Source organism: Lissotriton helveticus, chromosome 8 (genome assembly GCF_964261635.1).
Source record: "Lissotriton helveticus chromosome 8, aLisHel1.1, whole genome shotgun sequence".
NCBI lineage: Eukaryota > Metazoa > Chordata > Amphibia > Caudata > Salamandridae > Lissotriton > Lissotriton helveticus.
In genome coordinates, this window is record NC_136069.1 from 767,507,551 (window position 1) to 767,529,940 (window position 22,390).

Here is a 22,390-nt window from a genome sequence, read left to right on the forward strand (position 1 = left end):
ATACCTTATTGGGAAATCTTACCCAGTCTCCAAAGCTGACAGTGTTACTACTAACCATGCCACAGCTATGGTGACATTAGACTGGGGGGCGGAGTTACTTGCCTGAAACAGGTAGTGGTCTCTGAAAATCTTCCAGCTGCCTGTCTGCTTGAAAAGGACCTGGAAACCTCATCATGGGCTGAGGTAGAATTGAAAGCCCATGCAGCAATGTTGGACATTCCTGAGATTGTGTATGTCAGGACTAGAGCACAGAGCCAAAAGAAGGGTGAAAAAGAAGGGTTGGAGCCTAAAAGCATGGCCCAACCTTCCAGGAGGAAAGGTAAGAAGTCTGGGAAATCAGCTTCTGAAAAGCCAAAAACTCAGGACCCCCCTCCTCAGGTAGAGGCCTTGGAAGCCCCAGATGGAATTGAGCCCATAGAACTTGACCCTTACCAGGTTGAGCTCTTAGGCCCTTGGGGACCCATGAGGGAAGAGCTGTACCTTGGACAGCAGACCTGTCCAACTCTTGAGAGCCCGAGGCAGCCAGCTGTTGCACAGGAAAACAAAGATGGCAGTGGTACCCACAGAGCCTATTGTGAGGAGGACTACTTTACACTGAGGTCAGAGAACCCAACCCTGGAAGCACTATGGTTAGAAACTGGAGTCATGAGGAATACTTTTGACATGGTAGTCAGAATAAGGATTATTATCCTTCTGCATATTTTAGGGCTAGTGGTTATAACAACTGTTGGTATCTGAAACTCCATATCACACGTACCCCAGAATAAACTTTCTCCGGGATACTAGTGTGATATTTTTAACTCACTTACACCACTCCCCACACACATGCACTCACCACTGAGGCATTCCTCAAAAAGATCTCTGACAAAGAGCCCTCTTGCGGGGTCCATGGGGGACTGTAGCGCTACCCCCATGAGGAGCAACACCCAATGATAAAGCATGACACCTACTTGGGTGTGTGAGGGCACTTCCTTAACAAGGAGGAATTCCCCCCTTTAGATTATCTAACCTGCACTCCTTGACAGAGTTCATGTCAGCAGTGTCGGAGTGCCATTGAGGCATTTGCTGTGGTTTGGTCCCTGAAGAAGCTGAGACCATACTTGTTTGGTACTCACTTCACTGTTCAAATTGACCACAGACCTCTCAAATGGATAATGCAAATGAAAGGTGAAAATCCTAAACTTCCCTACAGGGAATGGACTTTACAGTGGAACATAGACCTGGGACTGCCGATGCCAATGCAGATGGACTTTACAGGTTCTTCCACTTAGACAATGAAGAGTCTCTAGGGAAAGGTTAGTCTCATCCTCTTTAGTTTGGGGGGGAGTTGTGTAAGAAAGTACCCTCTTTGTGCATGGTTGTCCCCACTGTTTGCCAAACTGTTGATGTACTTGGCCTGAGTGTGCCCTGGGTTCCTGCCAAACAGGTACCCAGGGCCTATGTTCTTTCCCTAAACTGCACTAATACAAAACCCAACTGGCACTCTTTAGACACAAGTGGGGGCTAACCATCTCAAAAGAGGCACTTTCCTACAAGGGGTGACAATACAAAAAGGGACCTTTCCTACATGACCACGACCCCCCTGGATAGAAGGTGATGAGCAACTAACCTATATCCTGTTAGTTCCCATCTTCTGATTGGAAAAACCTGGAAAGACCATCTGCAATGGATTGGTCAGTCCCAGGTCCGACGACACCTTCACCGCCACCGAACACCTGCACTTCCAGATACACACTGACCCCAAGACCACCCTCCGAGGCACCCTCATCTACAGACCCCCGGGACCACGCACACAATTCAGCGAAGACATCGCAGACTTCGTCAGCCCGCACGCCCTGCCCTCCGCCGACTACATCCTCCTAGGGGACCTCAACTTCCACCTGGAGAACAACAACGACAGAAACACCACCGCCCTGCTGGACAACCTCGCCAACCTCGGACTCAAGCAACTGGTGAACACTCCCACCCACTACGCCGGCCACACGCTTGACCCCGTCTTCTCATCCAGCAAGCACATCTCCTTCAGCCACGCCACCGGACTCCACTGGACCGACCACAGCTGCGTCCACTTCAGCTTCAGAAAAACTGCGACCCACCACCACCCGCAACAGGTTCCCCGCCGGAGCTGGAGCAAGATCACCGCCGAGCAGCTCACCGCCTCCCTCAGCCAGAACACCCCCACCAACACAACGGACCCCAACGAAGCAGCCAGCAACCTCACCAAGTGGCTGACCGCCTGCGCCGATGACATCGCACCACTAAAGAACCCCCCCAGCAGACCCGCCAGCAAGAAACCCCCCTGGTTCACCGGCGAACTCAAGGAATCCAAGAAGAACTGCCGTACCCTGGAGAAAGCCTGGCGGCTCAACCAAACCACAGACAACATGACCGCCCTCAAGCATGCCACCCGCAAACACCATCAGCTGATCCGCGCCACCAAGAAGTCGGCACTCAAAGAACGACTGGACAACAACGCCCACGACAGCAAGGAACTTTTCAGCATCGTCAAAGAGTTCTCCAACCCCAGCGCCGGAAACAACGACATCACCCCCTCGCAAGACCTCTGCAACTCACTCGCCGCGTTCTTCCACCGCAAGATCGCCGACATACACAACAGCTTCAACGCACAGACAACGCACCCTATCACCGAACCAACGCCCGCCACCACCACCCTCTGCAACTGGACCCCGATCAGCACCGAAGACACCACCCGCACGATGAACTCCATCCACTCCGGATCACCAACCGACCCCTGCCCACACCACGTCTTCAACAAAGCCGACGCCATCATCGCATCCCATCTCCGGAACATCATCAACTCCTCCTTCCACACCGCCACCTTCCCGGAAAGCTGGAAGCACGCCGAGCTGACCGCCCTCCTGAAGAAACCAACGGCGGACCCCACCGACCTCAAGAACTACCGTCCCATCTCGCTCCTTCCCTTTCCGGCCAAAGTCATCGAGAAGACCGTCAACAGACAGCTTGCCGCCTTCCTCGAGACGAACGGATCCCTCGACCCCTCGCAGTCCGGGTTCCGGGCCAACCACAGCACCGAGACCGCCCTAATCGCAGCCACCGACGACATCAGAACCCTGATCGACATGGGGGAAACAGCGGCCCTCATCCTCTTGGACCTCTCTGCGGCATTCGACACCGTCTGCCACCACACCCTAGTGAAGCACCTCAGCAACATCGGGATCCGAGAGAAAGCACTGGAGTGGATCATCTCGTTCCTCGCCGGAAGAACCCAGAGAGTCCGCCTCCCCCCGTTCAGATCCGAGGTCACCGAAGTCATCTGCGGCGTACCGCAAGGATTTTCCCTCAGCCCAACCCTCTTCAAAGTCTACATGAGCCCCCTCGCAGCCATCGCACGCCAACACAACCTCAACATCATCTCCTACGCCGACGACACCCAGCTGATCCTCTCCCTCACCAACGACCACACCACCGCCAGAGCCAACCTACACGAAGGGATGAAAGACGTCGCCGACTGGATGAGGAACAGCCGCCTCAAACTGAACTCAGACAAAACGGAAGTCCTCTTCCTGGGATCATCACCCCCTGCCTGGGGCGACTCCTGGTGACCCCCGGCCCTGGGCACCGCTCCCAAGCCAACAGACCACGCACACAACCTGGGCTTCATCCTGGACTCCTCCCTGTCGATGGCCAGACAAGTCAACGCCGTCTCATCTTCATGCTTCAACACCCTGCGCATGCTCTGCAAGAGCTTCAGATGGATCCCCACTGAAACCAGGAAGACCGTCACCCAGGCACTCGTCACCAGCCGCCTGGACTACGGGAACACCCTCTACGCCGGAACCACAGCCAAACTTCAAAAAAGACTCCAGCGCATCCAGAACGCCTCCGCACGACTCATCCTGGACATCCCACGACACAGCCACATCACCGGACACCTGAGAGACCTGCACTGGCTCCCCGTCAGCAAGAGGATCACGTTCAGACTCCTCACCCATGCACACAAGGCTCTCCACGACCTGGGCCCCAAGTACCTCAACGACCGCATGACCTTCTACACGCCCACCCGCCAGCTACGATCGACCAGCCACGCCCTCGCCACTATACCACGCATCCGCAAAGCCACTGCCGGAGGAAGATCCTTCTCCTACCTGGCAGCCAAGACCTGGAACACCCTCTCCCCCCACCTTCGGCGAACCCAGGACCATCTCTCCTTCAGAAGGCAGCTCAAGACCTGGCTGTTCGAGCAGTAGCGGCCCCCCTCCCCCAGTGCCTTGAGACCCTCCCGGGTGAGTAGCGCACTTTATAAATGCCATGATTGATTGATTGATGTCAGTCCCTTGTATATGGTACCATGGGTACCAATGGCACTGTGGTCAGGGAAGATCTCTAATGGATGCAGCACGTATTGTGCCACCTTTAGAGGCCCTGTACCTTTACACACACACACACACTGCCATTACAGGTTGCGTGTTTTGGTGCAGCACGAAGCGAAGAGTGAACATGGCACACATCCCTGTGTGCCATGCCTACAATCCACTGCCCTGGCATAAGTCAGCCACCCCTCAAGCTAGTGCACTATACCAGTGGTGAGGGTACAGGCGCATAAGCCCTGTAGCCATTCAGTGTCTAAACCAATTCTTAGACATTGTAAGTACAGTAATGCCATTAAGAGTATATGGTGCTGGTAGTTTGTCATTACGAACTCCACAACACCATAATGGCTTTACTGAAAACTGGGAAGTTTGGTATCTAACTTCTCAGCACATTATACCCCACTGATGCCAGAGTGAGATTTAATGAAAAATGCACTCAGAGGGCATCTATGAGATGCCCCCTGAAAAACAACCCAGCTGCCAACACCAGACATGCTCCTGGACCCCGGGGTCGAGAGCCTGCTGCTCTCGGGGGTCTGAAACAATGCACTTCCTGGGCAAGGTGCCAAGCCTCTTCCTCCAGGACGGGCAGGGTCCATGAAGGGAGAGCTCCAAGGTTTTCCAACTTTGTGCGCTACCCCAGCCATTTGCTTCCAGCAACTGGTCCCCACCGGTTCTGACCCACACTTTGGGAGGGATAATTGGCAGGAAAACTAAGTGAGGAAGGGAGGTGTGCCCACCTTTGCCAACCCCACCTCTCAGGTGCTGGAGACTAGGTGAAGCACAACTCTCTGTCCCCACCCTCTTGCAGATGGGGGACCCTGCCAACCAGATATAGGCATAGCCTCCCTTTTCACTGGAGAGTGGCATAATAGGGGGTATACCCACCCCAAGGAAGGGAGCCATTGGTCCCCCCTTTATGTACCTGTAACACCCCTAAATCTAGTATTTAGGAGCAACCCCGAACCTTGCCCCCTCAGACAAGAACCGACCAGAAGAAGAGAAGAAGACAGACTGAAGAAGCTGTGCTGAACTAAGAAGAGGACGATGCCCACTGAGTTGGCCCCAGCCCTTCCGGCCTTTCCGTACCTCAAACGTGCTACAGCGAAATCCTGGTGTGTCCTGCAGCCAGCAGCCCTCAAGAACCCGAAGGACCTGCATTGCCTTCCAAAACCAAGACTGTGTATCCCGTGAGCACTGGATTTGCTCACCCACAGACTCTGGCTCCGGCCAAATCTGCGAGTCTGCACCACTCAGCACCCGACACCCATGGCCCGTCCTTGACTGGTCCTACACCACAAGGAGGTCTGCATTGCCTATCCTCTGTACACGCTCATATTTAAAATAAAATTAACATTTACTACCATTGTATAAGAAAGAGTAATCCCTTGTGTTCTTTTCTTTGTCTTTAATTTGACAATGCCCAGCCAACAAGTGTTTCGTCAATAGGGGAAGGGCCAACGACTTCTTCAGGGATGTCAGGCTCTTCACTGTCTCCTATACTTTTTTCCTCTCCCCCGGTTCTACTTCTGACCCGGCTTGTCAAATCAATATAAGTCCTTCTTAATTAGTGGTTACGCCAATCTTCCTATATAAAAACCTGTGATAGAGCACCATGTCGTTTGAAAAATTGTGGGGGTGCATCATAACCATCTGTAGTCAGCACCCACATATTTAGAGGGCCTACTAATGTTTGGTTTTAGAAATGTGGGACTAATCAGGAGTATTGCAATCTATAGATTTATGCTCATATCATTTATTGATTAATATAGTGCTTAGCTGACAGAATAATGCCTTAAGTAATTCAGGATTCATTGTTCTGTGTATACAATGTGCATTGAGATTAAACATGCCATATTAAAGTTGCATGTGTAGGCTGCTTAATGAGAAATGTAATGCTGTAACATAAGAATAATGTTCATTAACCTGGAGTGTATTGTTAGGATTTATTAATGGCGCAGAGATACTCCTCCAGGAGTTGATTCAAGCGCGGTATAAACCCATAAATAAATAAATAAATAAATAAATAAAGGCTTATGTTGCTGTATTAGAAATGCATTTAAAAGAGAAAAGGCCTGAGAGAAGAAACGCTAGCAGAGGCCTAACTGTTGTTTTCTTAGCATGACTAGAAATGCTGAGTTGGAAATGTACCTTGAGAAAAGCTTATGTTTGCAGTTGAATTTCGAATTAAAACTTAGAGCGTGCAGAGGGATTCGTTCTCATGCATTACTTTTGCAGGTGCAAGGCCATGTAGCTCGTTAGGTAGAATGAGCCATTGTTTAGAAGTTAGATTGGTAAGAGTGAAGACGAAGGGAATGCGCTGGCAGGTGCACTTGCAACATTTGGCGGAGAAGGTGCCTGGGATCCAAGGACACAGCAACGGTTTTGGAAGAAGAGGGTTTGACACTGGAAAAGTACCAGGGGCTGTACCTGATGAAGCAGGAGTGTCATGGGCGTACCCATTGTTTTTGGGATTGTGTATTAGGCAAAGTGCCCCGAGGGTGGAGAGTTAGTTCGGTCTTAGTGAAGCTAGGGTTAGGGTCAGTTGGGTTTAGACTGGGTCCTGTCTAAGGCAGTCCAATTGGATGTGCAGTGAGACATGAGTCTTAGTTTGGACTAGGCAGGAGAAACTAAGGCGCAACTTAGAACGAGCTCAGTAGTTTAGGCTACTTACTTGGAAAAAGTGAATGTGCTTCTGAGGGAGCCTTCACAGCTGACACCTTTTTCTTTTGCCTGGGAGGTATGTTAGGTAGGGATGTCAATTTAGAGGTAGTGTAGGGACAGACTAATCTTTTCTTTCCATTGGAACAGATGCAGTCGAGAGTTCCAGTGGGCACAGTGATTGCATGTCTGATGCTTCTCAAATTAACTTTGCTTTTTATTCTGAGTCGTTTGAGACTCCTACGTAGGGTTATGTTTGTATTAATGGCAGTTTATTTCTTGAACCTCTTGCTGAGGTGCTTGTATGTACACTTATTTTTGGCTTTGTAATGCATTTTCAACTTTCCTTTGGAGTCAGTGGTCCTGCAGATTAAAATGTATTGATTTTGGGAATCTGCCAAAAGTGTATTGAATTTAAAGAAGTTCCTTCACACTTCAATGCAGACTAGAGACCCGTCGACCTGGGGATTACTTGGAGTGGTAAGGTGAAAATCTAGGTGGGAATCCCAGCATCATCACCTGTATATGTATTCGCGTGTCACCCAACTGCCATTATGTCCGGTGTGAAACGCTCCTCGTGACCTGTTTTCAACTTATCCTTTCCTGTAAGCGAGTACGCTTGCAGTTTTCGAAAGTCTCCGTGGTTGTCTAATTCAATGTGAACTGGACGTGAACATGAACAAGGAGGTGTCCCTGGCAATCCTGACATGAGATCTGGTGATTTCTGACCTGCCTCAAATCTCCAATCGATGCCTGCTGTCCTTTTCTGAAGGATCCCCGCGACCGGAGCTGGTAAGAAAACCCGACGCCTAAAGACACCCCTGCACCCGACATCCCATGGTCTTGGGTGGCCCAACCAACGGTGTCCCAGCAACCCCAGGAATCCCAACTTACCTCTCCAACCAGTGGTCTCCTCCAGAAGATCTTCGTCCCCAAGCCTGCAGTCTTTGTTGCAACCGGAGAATCCCCATTGAAATCAACAGGGCCTCCGATGCCAAAACACCACCCTGCACCCAGCCGCCCCTGTGCTGCTGCATGTGTACTTTGAATACTAACTCGGATCCCCCTTTGCCCTGAGCCTAACACCAGGAGCTTTGCTCCCACAACTTTGTGGCCTGCTCGTTAGCAGACCCCAACCAGAGGCCCCCTATCCCCCATTGGATAACATTTGGCCTCAGCACTCTGCACCAGGCCATCCTAGTGCTGCCGAGGGTGTTCTGAGAGTGCCCCCTTGACCCTGGGGGAACACTGGTTCTAACCCCAGAATACCAACTCTCACAAATAAGTACTTACATGCAAACCAATAACTTAACTTCCTTCCATAGGATTGCAGTGACTGCTTTTCTTCGAAAATTCTTCTAAGTGTGGAGTTGGTTGTATGAAACATTGAAGAACTGCATATGTGTAAAAACTGAATTACTTTCCTTTTAGCTAGGAAATGTTTCAGGATGATATCTGATTAGCAAAAGTAACTTAATAAGTAACATGCACAGTAATCTGTAAAGTAAATAAAAGGCAATTTTGAACGGTTGATTTACCTGTAATTCAACCAACTGCATTTGAACCTGCATTCAACTGCAAATCACTGCATAAGATTTTACAATGTATTATTACACTCACCTGCACCAGGTTTGGCTTGGTTCTAGAAATAAAATAACTAAATAATATTTTTGATACAAACAAATTGGTCTGAGTTCAGTCTTTGAGTGACATAATTTCTTGCCTGAGTATGTACATTAAATGCTTACCACTACCCTCTGAGAAAGCCTTACTGCTCACCCATACTACCACAAATAGAGAGTAAGGTGCTATCTACTTTTACCTCTGCCTATCTTTGGGGTTCCACTGGACTCTGTGCACACTATACCTAATTTTGGGATAGTATATACAACGCCATTGCCCTACAGTAGGCCCTAACAGCTCTTTGGGCAGGGTGCATGTCAAGTTTTACATGTCCTGAGAGTGAAAATCTCCTAAAATTGACTTTTCACTCTGGAAAGGCTTTCTATCTGATAGATTAACACTGGGTTAACTTCAGTTTGGGAGCAGAGAGAGAAATATTTGAACTCATATGAATTGTAATTTGTAGATTTGAAATGACTATTTCCTACACACAAAAGCTGGCACATGTATAAATGTAGCACCTACAGAACAATCTTGGACCTGTAGAAGATAAAGAAGAAGGACTGCCATTCTCTCTGAAGAAGGAAGACTGTATCTGCTAGCCTTCAATCAAGGAATCCCAGAAGTGACTCCAAAGATCAGCCGGTTGACCTCCTGTTTGGGATTGGTGTCACTACAACGCATGCTTTTACCACGCATGCCTTTACAACGCGGTTTTTACCACGCAGTCCATTACAACGCATAATGCTTTTAGGCGCTGGATAGTGAATTATTTAATTTACTATTCCAACTCCAGTCCCCGTGGATAGCAGGGAAGGTGTTGGATAGTATATTAAATACATTCCCTATCCTAGAGCGCCCCCCAGCGCATTGCGTTGTAATGGTTTGCGTGGTAAAAGTTGCGATGTAATGGTAGTGCGTTGTAAAAAATTCGTTGTAACCGTGCTACACCCCTGTTTGAGCTACAGGAACCCAACAAGCTTCCAGCGGCCTCCCTGCAAGTGCCCAGCAAACCAGTACCACCTGGACCTGCTGAGTCCTGCTGCTGGCCTCTGCTGGAGTGAGTCTTAAATCCCAAGAGGCGTCCTCCAGGTCCTGGGCCCCTGGCTTGGCATCAGAGTGTACTGCTCCTGCCTCAAAGCTTCAGCGATGTGCACTCCAGTTGAAAATCCAGTAGTTTGGGGCTCTTGGCCGCTGCAAGTAGGCTCCTCGCATCAACTACGGTCACTGTATTTAACACCAACACAAAATTCCATCAGCGACTTGCTCTTCGCACCAAACAGTAACCACCCTCATCAGCCACTAATGGGAAGCTCCAATGACAGTAGCTCCTCGCGCCGACAATGACTCCAACACGAAGCTCCAGCCAAGGCTCGTTGTTTGGACTTTGAGAAGTGAAACTCGTCAGCAGTTTGTACGTGGCCCCTGTATACAACCTGTACTCCATCGCTGTTAACCTGAACTTGTGACTTTGACCTGGTCCAACATGACCAGATAACGGTGAGTGGGGCTTTGTGCTTCCTGGTGCTATTTTTTTCCTGAAACTTTAAAAGTTCATAACTCTGGTTCTACTGATTGGATTGTCTGTCACTTTTTTTTTTAAAGACAGGTTTATTTAGGCTCTTTTATGGTTCACCTTCACAAGGATTGTGGTCATTACTTGAATGGGACTGTCCCCCCCTGCAACCTAACTCACTTACTTAACCCCTTCCACGCGGGGCTAATTCCCCCGCGATGCGGGGGAGGTGCCGCGCGCGGCACCGCGCTACTTATGACGAGTCCAGCTCGTCATGCTGCTCAGTGGAGCTGTGTTCATGACGAGCTGGACTCGTCATGACTCTGCCCACTTCCATAGAACGCCCGCACAGGCGGGGAATTAGCCGCTTGTGGGCCAGCCAAGGCAGTTATGACACAGCTCCACTGTGCCTCATAACGAGCTGAGCTCGTCATAAGCATGTAAGGGTTTAAACTTTCTATTTCAAGTCTATGGCTGATTCAACTGTGCATAGCGAGACACAGGCCTATGTTTTAAGTCCATACTGCGTCACATGTGCTTTCTAAGAGATATCTCTACCTTCTAAGGTGTATGGCTTGCATCTGTTTACCCTCAGGTATTGCTCTGCTCTCTAAAGGTTAAGAAGATAGACACAGGCTTGAAGCACCTGTGTAAATTAATGGATTGTTCTGTTGCCTTTAAATCATAGCATTATCATCCGAATAACCCCCTTGACAATTTCATGTACATGATACACATTTACAATATTTCTAAAACCAAATATTGGCAGAGAGGATTCTGTTCAGAAGGCGTTAAATAGGGGATCCTAATTCTGTTTTACCTGCACATGAGCAATATGTGGGTAGCCAGAGTGATAGAGATGCTGTCTGGAGTGCTTGTACTTGACATCACATTAACCTGAGTGATAGCTTTGCTTTGTAGCGTTCTGGGCTGGCTTGTAACCCACCCACCACAACCTGCTGTCAAAGTGTATTCCTATGTTGTTTGTGAAATCTGAGGGATATCACTGGTTTCTGAGAGGCACATATTTAACATTTGATTTTTCTTGATAGACCTCTATGTTGTCTGAAGTGCACGCGTTTAACATTCTTAAAATAGTAGGAAAAGCTTTTCTGCCTGAGGTCAATTATAAAGCATCTATGTGACCAGAGGAATAGCCTTAATCCATATAGAAATGCGTTTTAATATTTGTGTCATCTGAGGAAATATATTGCTTTCTAGAAAAACCTGGGTGGAAAATATTATTTATATTAACAAATAATACCTAACCTCGGTTTGTTTTAGTTAGCATAACCAGGCTGCACTAGGCCACATTATTAAAGGTGCATGTTTATGTGTCGTGCATGAGCTGCACATGTTCATGTGTTTCATTTGCTATCTTGAAATCATAAAAATTCAGCTGCAAGTTCTGGTATCAGTCTCTGTTTAAGACAAATAACATATTCCTGGTTTCCTCGGGTGAAGCAAAGCATGCTGCAACATTACAAGGCTATAAGTTAAACTTCTGTTGCCATGTCGATATTATTGATGTACAGTAGCAGTTCTTTGTTTTCACATTCGTAAAACCTATAATTTCTTCTGTGTAACAAACCATGTATTTAATGGCCAATGAAAATGATGTTCAATGAGTTGTTGTTTTTAAACCAGTAATGTAACTGTTGCTTCAAATGTAACATTTTAGTTTTGCCTCCCTGCGTAATGTTGTACCATTAAAGTTGTGTGTTTTCATTATTCAGAACATAATAAAAGACTTGCTTTAAAGAGAAAGAGCCAGAAGAGAACGATTTAGACGAAAACATCACGTATTTTATTTTGCAATAGATTTTCATTCCGCGGCTGTATTAGCAAGGCCATTGCACATTTTTCTCTATTGTTATGAGATGTTAAGGGATAGTTAGCCATTCTTCCTTACACTTTATTTTAGACATTTTGCACTACAACAGTGCATATTGGACTAGATGCGGCACGATCTTTTGTATTAGGGCTGGTTATTATTATTTGTCTATTTGTCTGATGTGCTGTGGCTACAATATTTTCTTATAGGAATATTGCATTATTGCATTTTATTAAAGAATTGGCTTCTGAGTCTAACACGTTTTGCTTTTTGTATTGATAACGTTCATATTTGAATAAATCTACAAAACAGAACGTAAGAAAGCTAGTTGTGCATGTTTTTCTTTAATGGTCATGGATGGCCATTACACTAAGGATTCTTCCTTTCCTGTGAGTTGACACTCCTAGATTGGAGTGCCAACAGATTTTGGTGGAAAATGATGAGCATTAATTATAGGCCAATTAGGATAATCTGTACTTATTCGGGTGAAGTGGTAAATATTAATTAGGCCCTCGTGGACCAACCGAATTTGATGAGGAATCTTAAAAAACAAACGTTGATTAGAGGCTAATCAGACCCTCGTTGAGAATCCTGAGGATTGGTGATCTTTGGATGGCTAAAATGACCAATGGTGACATGGTCCTGTGATGCAGGCTGGCAGACAGGTGAATTGACGGTCTATTTCAGAAGTTGGATTGATGTGTCTAACGTTGTGGAAATGAAGTATGTCTTGGGCGGTGTGTTTTGCAACAAAGTTGTGTTGTTGGTGATTTTGTCCATGTTGTGTTATGGTATTGTGTTTTGGGTATTGTGTGTTTGAGCGTGGAATATTTTGGTGATTATTGATAGTGTGTGTTTTGTGACTCATTTGTTTTGACACCATGGGGCATATTATCAAGCCTGGGCGATAAAATTATCGCCGCTTTATCGGCCGAAAACGGCCGATAAAGCAGCGATAATGGGCTTGATAAAATGCTCTATGGAATTCCAATCGAAGGCCATGTTAGATGTCTTCGCATCTAACATGGGCTTCGATTGGAATTCCATAGAGCATATTATCAAGCCCATTATCGCCGCTTTATCTGCCATTTTCGGCCGATAAACCGGCGATAATTTTATCGCCCAGGCTTGATAATATGCTCTATGGAATTCCAATCGAAGCCCATGTTAGATGCGAAGATATCTAACATGGGCTTCGATTGTTGTTCGATGTTGATTGTTGTTCGATGTTGGAAATGGGAACCCTGGCTGGCCAGGGCTTTCGCCAAAGTCAGTCAGAGACCACCACTCCCAAGTCAGGGCAAGGGAGTTACACGCCAAGATAACCCCTGCTCACCCTCTAGGTAACGTGGCGCGAGCAGCAAGGCTAAACTTGGAGGCGATGAAAGTTAAGTATTTGCGCACGCACCCCAGCAACAACACCCAGGACCCACCACAAAGGAAACTCCACACAAGGTTATATAAAAATAGCCTTTGTATTACACCAAAACACATTAGATAAAACACACACTTTACAATGTGCCAGAGGCACGGGCAGAATTTACAGGGGATATTTACAAGACAGGGCCACCTGGACCACTGTCAGGAATCAGAAGTAACACTTTCAGAAATAGCACTTAGAATGTAAAATTACTTTAGCACAAAATAGCACACAACCAGTAATCACTGGTAACCAGGACCTCACTAGCACCACCTGTACTAGGGAGAAAACAACCCCCTAAGTATCACAATACCTGTAGGGGTGTAAGAACATAACACATGATGCAATGCATAACATTCATTCAGAGGTGTAAGCAAAATGAACAATTGCGCCAAACTGACATTAGTCACCACCTGTGACTGTCCCTAGGCCAACTGGCCTCTCTAGGGCTAGGACGCCCTGTGTCCCAAAGTCAGGGCCTAAACGTAGCAGCTGCCCACAAAGTGCTGGGCAGCTGAATCATCAATAATGGGCCAACGCTGGAGCCTCGCAGGCTCTGCCCAACTGACTGTCTCTCAAGAGCCTCACTAGGCTCTGAATATCAATTATGCCCCTGAGCCTCTCAGGGCTCAAAACGAAGCAATGCAGCCCCTCTGGGCTCTGAATACAAATGGCACCCTCAGAGCCTCTCTGGGCTCGCAGAACGAAGGAAGGTCGCCTCACTGGGCGGGTGAGCCTCTCCTGGGCTCTGAAAGCAAGATGCGCCCCTTGAGCGTCTCTGGGCTCCTGAACAACTGTGGTGCTTTTGAGCCTCTCGTGGCTCAGCAATAACGAATGCCCCTCGAGCCTCTCAGGGCTCTAAAGAAAGGCGGGCGCGTGAGCTTCGTGAGCTCTCAAGAATCAATGGGGTCTTCACGAGCCTTGTGGGCTCTTGAACCAAAGAATGCCCCTTAGCGTTGGAGCCTCTCTGGGCTCATGGGCCAAATGTGCACTACCACGTAGGAGCCCCGCTCGGGGGCTCGTCAACAAAGATATGCCCCACACATCGGAGCGGCCCTCTGCCAACTGGGGCCGCTCGAAGAGCCAAGAGAACCTGCCCCCGCACTCACCGGGACCTCACTGGTGCTGTGGGGGGGGGGGGGGGGTGGGAAACACTGCCAGCCTCTTCTCTCGTGGGCGGCGGGGCTCTCCTCACCACGGAGCCCCGCCTGCACCTTCCTCCATCCTTCTTCGGCTGCTTTCCTGGGGAGCCAATCACCACGCAGGTCGCCTGGCGAGCCTCCCGCTGCCTAAGCCAATGGCAGCGCGGCTCCCGGGTGACGTCAGCGGTGGTTCCCTCGGCTTCTCCTCGGCTCCGGGCTGTGGCGGTGATTACAACACGGGGTGGGCTCCCGTGTTAATTAAGTAAAGAAGCGAGGTAGGCACTCGCTCAAAGCCAAAAGAACAGCGCCAGGTCCCTGGTAGGGTGGGCACCTGCCAGGTGACTCGAAAAACGGCAGAAACGGGCCAAATGCCGGGTGGGCACCGGCGAGGAACAAGTAAAGCGCCCTCGAGCGCTAAGGGTAAAATAAAGCGCTCCCAGCGCTATAACCAGCAAATAAAGCGCTTCCAAGTGCTAGGAGGCAAATAAAGCGCTCCCAGCACTGGCAGACAAAATAAAGTGCTTCCAGGCGCTTCAGGGGAAACACAAGTCCAGCAAAAGTTCCTCAGGGCAGACAGGGGGGCAATGCTGGGCCCAGAGCCAGCACACTGGGTCTCCAGGCAGGGAGACACCCCAAGTGGCGGTCCTCCTGGCCCCAGCAGCAGCAACAGCCCCCTCTGGCAGGATCCAAAAGCAGAACACATTCATGGGGACACAGCCCCATTTTCATATAGCTAAATCCTTTGTTTGGAGGTGCAGGGTGGGGGAGAAACCAGTCGCAGCTGGTTTGGGAGCACTCTTGATGGGCCAACCACCCATTTCTTTCACTGGGGAGGCTAGGGTCGTTAGACACACCACAGGGGGGCGGAGCCAGCATTGTGTGGGGAAAACCCAGCCCATCCAGGACCCAGGTGCACTCCTCCCACACATCTCTCATGCTAATCTCACACTCACCACCGGGCAGACCCATCCAGACTTCCTGGAGCCTGGCATGCCAGCCAGCTCCAGCCAATCACGCTCCAGCACCCTCACTGCACACATATCTCAATGTCCAGAAGTAGCACTTCCCTTCTAGACACATACATGCCGCATACACCATCTCGCAGCATTCACTCTCACGAGTTCACACATACTAAACTCGAGCCTGTACACCCCACGCATCAGGAACTACCAGGGACACATACATTCCCCATGCATTCCTATGGGTGGGCAGGCCTAGCTCAGCACATGCACTCAAAGTGCGCACGCACTTTCCACTGGTACACAGTGAAAGTGCGCAGAACCCCAAAAATCACCATTGCCAGGTCACCATTTAAAGCAAAAAGTCTAGGGGTGAACCTGCCCTAAGGGCCAAAGTCCAACACAACCCCCTTCCAGCCAAAACGCAGGGGAGACCAATCACCACCGTGATGGACTTCCCTGCTTGGGGCGATAGAACACGGACGCGGGCCCGCAACTGCAGGGACACCCTCCTGTTCTACGCCACGGTGAACCCATGGGATTCCTTCTAGAACCACTATCCGGACCAACTGGGCTACCCCACTGGTACTCCCGAGCTGTCCGCGGCCAGGACCAGGCCCTGGGCCACCCAGGTGCCACTGGTCCTTGCCAATTCGCAGAGCGGGGGGTAGTAACCCCTGGCACATAGCGGCCATTTTCCACTCTTCCTGTCTGCAAGACAGGACTAGACTGCCACTGGTTCTCCAGCCTAGGGTCTACACCCTCAGGCGGACTAGGAGTCTCAGGGAAGGCTCTCCTCCCCCTACCTCTTCTTCTAGGGTTCCTCCTCCTCCGGCGAGGGGTACACCTAGAACGCCATTCCAACCCAGGGCTTATCCACTCAGGTTGCACCGGGGTCAGAGGTGGGCTCTCCCACCCTCTGCACCCCCTTCCAGAGGTCTGCCCTCTCCCACCTGGAGAAGTTCCTCTGGAAGAAGAACCGGTCAGGACACTGGTTACAGTCGTCCTACCCTTCAGGTCAGGCTGATCCTGAACCTGGCCTCCCAACCTCCGGTCTAAAACCTTTGGTGGAACAATTGCCTGGCACTCCAGGACTTCTGGGGATTCACACACAATCCCCCTGAGGCTAACAAATGACACATCTGTTGCGTGACCGTCTGTCTGGCGCAGATCTCCCGTCCCCTGTCCACCTGACAGTGCGTGACAATCCCCCAGACCAGAAGTGGCGCCACCCGGGTCCCCCCAAGAAGATCTAGCCCAACTGGCTAGTCCCTGGTCCACTGGTGCATCCACTGGGAAACTCATCCCCCAATCACTCCTCACGCTGGACTCCTGTACCCTCCCTACCAGAGCGGTACTGCCAGCCTCTAGAACCACAGGAGCTCTGGTTACAGATGCTCCAGGTCCTCTACTCACTGGGAGGCTAACAGGACAGCCTAGGTCCCCAACCTGGTGTTCCCTACAGAAACCATCCAAGTCCTGAGGCAGGGCTTCGGGCGTCTGGGGAACCTCGGTCTCCCCCTCACTCCTGCTCCACTGAGCCAGGCAGTGAGCCCCTACACCCTCCTCGCTATCCTGGGACCTAGCTGGGCTACACTGAGCCTCTTCCACCACGCTGGGCTGGAAGATACCTGAACCACTACTTTTGGAGTCACTCCCTAATGACTCTAGAGAACCTTTAGCACTCTCCCAGCGCTCTGCTTCCTCAGCAAGCGCCCAAGGACTAAGGGATTCAGACTTCAACAGGTGCTGGCGCAACTCTGGACAAACAACACTGAGCAACTGCTCTTTGAGAAACATATTCAGTACTCCGTCTCTCTCATCATCCGAGCTAGCCGCCAGCCAATCCCACATTGCATCAGAACAGTCATCCACAAAAAAAAAAACAACTCTGGTGAGGCAGTTTCCTACTGCCCCTGAACTTCAACCTCAACTCCTCCTCTTGGGAACAAGGGACCATACGTTGGGCACTGGGTAGGGGACTTCCTGCACTGAAGTCTAAATAGCTGCCACCACTGGACTCAGCCCTCCCCGGGGAATCCAGAAAAATTAAAACTGCGCGCAGGGGATAGTCTATCCTCCAGAGCTACTTTGCCTCTGGTGGAGGCCCTCTCAGCCTCCTCTATCCTTTCCTGCGCTAAGACCCTCTCGGTCTCTAGCTGTTGCTTCCTAAGCTCCAGCTGCGCCATAGCCTGGGCATGCTCTAACCTGAGCTTCTCTAAGGCAAGCTGGTGCTCCCTTTCTCTCCTCCTATCTTCCAGCTCCTCTGGGGACAGGGAAAGGGATGAGGCGCTGCCTCCTAAACTGGACCCAGCAAGGGACTCCCTATCTATGGGGTCCTCCCTCTCTACTGGCATGCAGGTGCTGACATCTTCTCCCTCCTCTTCTGAATCTTCAGGGCTCCCCACTGACCCATCACCCTCATGGTGTGAGGCCCAGACCCTTTCCTCACTGCGCTCACGATCCCATTGACCCTCTTGCCATCTGACCAGGCGGTCCCTAAGTTCGTACCAGTTTGACTCACCCCTCCCTATGTCTCTCTCGTCACAGAACCGTACCAGCTCCCACGTACTGTAGGTATCTAGATCACTGAAATCAAAGACAAGCTCCATCTTGGCAGGACGTTCTAGAGACAAGATTACACAGGGAACCTAGGGGTCTGAGCTAACTCAGGAGTACACAATTCACAAGGTATTCAGCAAGCTCTCTACCCTAGAGAACTCACACTCACTTGCCTAGTGCCACACACCATTCATCCACACACAACCCTCCCCTCGGACTGGTAAGGCAGTTTCTACCACCCCTGATTCCTCAACCTGACCACACGTGACACAGGTACCGACTCTGGGCGCAGGGTGGGGGACAAATGCACTGGACACAATTGCACAATGATACCTTCAGGAGAAGAAAATATGAAACTTCAAAAAAAACAATCCCCTAAAATGTGGTCATCTAAAATGCAGAGTTTTGTGGTGTGGCCAGTTACTACTGTGGTACACCGCAAACACAAATCCTTATCCTCACCGCTTGCCGCCAATGTTGGAAATGGGATCCCTGGCTGGCCAGGGCTTTTGCCAAAGTCAGTCAGAGACCACCACTCCCAAGTCAGGGCAAGGGAGTTACACGCCAAGATAACCCCTGCTCACCCTCTAGGTAACGTGGCGCGAGCAGCAAGGCTATCTTGCGAGTTGCAGCCCACATGTGCCCCAGATTGCTTTGAGCAGAGTCCAAGAAGTGGTAAGGAGACAGACTAGTGCTGTCTCTTCCCAAGACAAAAAGTTGTTTAAAAAACGATTTTCACTTTCTGTGTTTACTGTCTATGCCTGTGGTTGTTACAGTTAAAAATTGTAGTTTTATCCTGCCTGTAATTGCATATTTTATCACCTGTGTTGTGTTTTAAATGTGTGGTTTTCCCTGCCCATGATTGCCTTCATTTAGTGTGTTGAATTGTGGGATTTGCAGTCCAACCTCTGTAGTTTGTCCCTCTAATTCCTTGGTGACAAATCTGGTTTCCCTCCAAATTTCTCCTTTGGTCTGTGCTTAGGCCTGTGTGCTCAAACAGTGCACCCCCCGCCACCATTTTGTGTTCACAAGCCAGTGAGGCCATCCCCCCCCTGCCCCCCCTCTAGCTACAGGGATTTTCTGCATCAGAGGGTGCTTCTGTGAGCTGTATTTACTGGGGCCTGTGCACTTCGTTTTTTGGCCAGCAGGGGGAGTAAAGCTTTATTCAAACAGTATTGTTAGATTTCGAGTTAGTGAAGCCTTTACCTGCTGAAGTCCAAAGTTGTGGATTGAGCCTGTCTGTCTCCTAGGAGATTCTGAACAGGAGCAAGCAGCTGCCCAAACCCCACCCCCAGGCCAGCAGACCATTGGCTATTCAGCTACCAGGCAAGTCTGAGCCCTCCTCTCACACCTGCCCAGGCCCCTGAAGGCCTTGCTGGGTGCACCCCAAATCATTCTCCTCCATCTTGTGAGTTGCAGCCCACATGTGCCCCAGATTGCTTTGAGCAGAGTCCAGGAAGTGGTAAGGAGACAGACTAGTGCTGTCTCTTCCCAAGACAAAAAGTTGTTTAAAAAACGATTTTCACTTTCTGTGTTTACTGTCTATGCCTGTGGTTGTTACAGTTAAAATTGTAGTTTTATCCTGCCTGTAATTGCATATTTTATCACCTGTGTTGTGTTTTAAATGTGTGGTTTTCCCTGCCCATGATTGCCTTCATTTAGTGTGTTGAATTGTGGGATTTGCAGTCCAACCTCTGTAGTTTGTCCCTCTAATTCCTTGGTGACAAATCTGTTTTCCCTCCAAATTTCTCCTTTGCTCTGTGCTTAGGCCTGTGTGCTCAAACAGTGCACCCCCCGCCACCATTTTGTGTTCACAAGCCAGTGAGGCCAGCCCCGCTGCCCCCCTCCCCCCCTAGCTACAGGGATTTTCTACATCAGAGGGTGCTTCTGTGAGCTGTATTTACTGGGGCCTGTGCACTTCGTTTTTTGGCCAGCAGGGGGAGTAAAGCTTTATTCAAACAGTATTGTTAGATTTCGAGTTAGTGAAGCCTTTACCTGCTGAAGTCCAAAGTTGTGGATTGAGCCTGTCTGTCTCCTAGGAGATTCTGAACAGGAGCAAGCAGCTTCCAACTCCCTGGCCAGCAAACCTTGTCTGAGGTTGCTGGGACCTTATATGGTGTGCTGGTGGTTGGCACATGTATACACTGATTGGTGGTTGTATCTGGTGTTTCTATTGGGTTAGGGTTAATGTCCTCATTGGTTGGGTATTTGAGGGTTCTGACTGGCTTCTCGGTCTGTGATTCAATCATTGCAGGGTTGGGACTAGGGCTAGGGTTCGGATTTCTATAGGAAGTAGGGACTAGGGCTTCCTATGTTATTGGTTGTTGGGAGTAGGGTGGGACTAAGGCTAGGGTTAGACCTTCAATTGGAAGCAGCTATTTAGTGCTTCTGGTGTGATTGGTTGTTGGACCAGGTGTGGGACTAAGAGTAGGGTTAGGCTTGCTATTGGAAGTAGGGACTAGGGCTACCTGTACCATTGGCTGCTTGGACTTGGATTGGGACTAGTGGTAGGGCTAGGGCCTTTACTGGACGTAGAGATCAGGGTTTTTGAACTGATTGGGTGCTTGGACTAGGGTTAAGATTGGCTGCAAGGTCCTGGTCTCCTATTGGTTCTAGAAGTTAGGGCTAATGTTGTGATTGGATAATGTTAGGGCTAGGGTTCCCATTGGCTGAAGGGGTCACCTGATTACTAGGGCTACAAAAAAGGCCAGGCTTAGGGCGTCTCAGCCCGGGCGTCGAGGCTAAGGGTGGTCAGGACAAGGGTAGTTGCCTGTTTGGGCCTGTTACGGGTGGAGAGGACAAGGGTAGTTGCCTGTTTGGGCCTGTTCGAGACTGATCGGGACTTGGGACAGAAATGCTGCCCTTTATCTCATTAAAAAAAAAAAAACCTTCACTCTTTTATCCCTTCACTATCCTTTTTTTCTATAAAAATTAACAGACTAACATGTTCACTTCTCAAATTCCATGTTCCATATTCAACTATACTAATATACTGCCCAAATAACTGAATAACATATCTACTACTCAAATTACTTCATATTTATACTATACTAATTTTCAACACTAATCCTTTATGGGTTCCGGAGTGGCGTGCTACTCGCCAAAAAGCGCTTCAACACCCATCAGAGGTAACAAGTGCTATATGAATGCAAATCTTTCTTCTCCTTTTATCCATCCGCTATCCTTCTCACTCCAAGTAACAGACTAATATAAACCACTGAAATTACCTCATATTTCATCTATCCTTCTGCTATAATTCCAAATCCAAATAACTGACTAACCTATCCACCACTTAAAATGTACTTGCATGTTTCACTATACTAATTCAACACTAATCCTCTGTGGGTCCCGGAGTAGCGTGCTACCCGCCGAAAAAGCGCTTCGACGCCTCGTCAGGGGTAGTAAGCGCTATATAAATGCAATTACAATACAATTACAATACAATGTGTGATTGTGTAGTGCCTGGAAGTGCTATTGTGCCCATGCTGCGTTTGATTTCCATCCCATTTCCCAGTACACAAACACAGGTTTTATTCTCTTATTTTATTATTATTGTGTTTGAAGAGATATGGTTTTGAGATTATATTTTTATGTTTGATGTGTGGTATAGTGTGAAGAGTGCTTGAATATACCATAGGTCTGAGTTTGCGAAAGTCTAAGTCAAAGTTGTTAGGAAAAATAATCGGCACCACCAGTTGGAAGTCTGCCTCATGAAATACTTATGTCTGCACACTTGCTTATGGCTTAAGGAGTGGCACAGGGCTACCAAAAATGTAAACATTTTTCAATTTCCTGAAAATTTTATTTTTGTATTGAAGAAAACTGCTTACTTAAGACAATGTTTGTGTAATACTAATTGGCAACCAAGACCAACACAATTTGAAGCATTACATGAGTAGCATTTTAGGGCCAATCATAAGGAATAACAGAAGATTTGGGGAGGTCAACTTGGTAAGACTGTTCATGATTGGATGAATGCTAAGGTGGGCTTAAAGATAACAGCACAGCATATTTGAGTGCTTGACACTGTGGGTGTGTTTCCAGTGATAGTTGAAGATCAGGCGAAGGGTAAATCAAAGGAGCTTACAGATAAAATGGAGATAAAGAGTGACTATGAATCAGAAGATGAAGTATTGGATGAATTGTTAACTTGGAGACTTCCACCTTATAATTCTGCTGAGGAATTGAAGTTGAGTCAGGAGGTGGAGACCTAGAATTCAGAGAGCCATTTAGAGGTTACTGAGAGTGGTGCTTCAATTAGTAAAGGGAATGTGTAACAACTCATTGATTAAAAAACGCATATTGTTTCAAAATTGAAATT